The sequence below is a fragment of the Aptenodytes forsteri genome, unplaced genomic scaffold (assembly GCF_000699145.1).
Source record: "Aptenodytes forsteri isolate BGI_AS27 unplaced genomic scaffold, ASM69914v1 Scaffold149, whole genome shotgun sequence".
In the NCBI taxonomy this organism is placed as follows: domain Eukaryota; kingdom Metazoa; phylum Chordata; class Aves; order Sphenisciformes; family Spheniscidae; genus Aptenodytes; species Aptenodytes forsteri.
This window is the reverse complement of record NW_008795560.1, coordinates 1,029,117-1,030,110: the sequence shown is the minus strand read 5'-3', so window position 1 is coordinate 1,030,110 and position 994 is coordinate 1,029,117.

Below are 994 nucleotides of genomic sequence, written 5' to 3'. Positions count from 1 at the left end.
ATGACTTTACAGTACTTTTTACCCTTGGCTTAGATTTGGCTTTAATTAGGTCTTATTCAACTAAGCACTTCTGTATGAAAATTCTACCATGCATTTTGTTTTATTGACTTCATAACGAGATGCCTGGATTGACCTCAGATCTTGCTATGACATGAGGGGTTTGGAATTGGTTTAAGTATTTGGTTAAAGAAAAGTCATTTCAAAGACATTAGACATTTTTGGCAATGTTTCTGAAAGCTGAAATTCAAAAGAAATTGTCAAGCACTTGGGAATTCATAGTTGATGACCTATGTCTCATACCTTCCCTATGAAATATTGTGCTTAACACATGGGAACAATCCCTGAATGTGGCAGTTTTTTCTAACCATGGAACAAACCGACAAATTTTAGTTTAAACAGCATAAAAGGAGTTTAAAAAGTAATTGCAGAGGTAAGCTCAGAATCGTCTTAGTCTTGTAAATTTAAAAAGAAAGAAGATGCTTAAAATACATCTAAGCAACTACTCCTGTGAATTTGTTTTCACCCAATTTCTACTTTCCTGACTCCTCATTCCCACTCAGCCAGAAAGAAAAAATATGACATTTAAAGCAAAACAATTCATCATCATCTGATTTAACAACCACTTCACATTTCAGCTTTCAGACTGTCTATTAGCAAGCCAATGAAAAACAAAACAAAAATCGTAAGAATCACTGCCTTAATTCATTTTACTTCTAAAAGCATATACACTTGCTTTTTTGTTAACAAACTAGTTGTTACACCAACCTGCTCATTTTCTCTACTTGTAAATTCAATGGAACTATCTTCCTATCTGTAAAGTAATTACACTGTGAAATTTACAGGAACAGTGTTTTAAATAAATTAAAACAGACTTTTTGTTGCAAACAGTTTTCTGAAACATCTTCATAATAACAAGCCTAGAATTAATTTAATGCATTTGGTGTTACTTAAGTATGTATCCAAATACTTACTATATAGACAGTGATGTTCAATT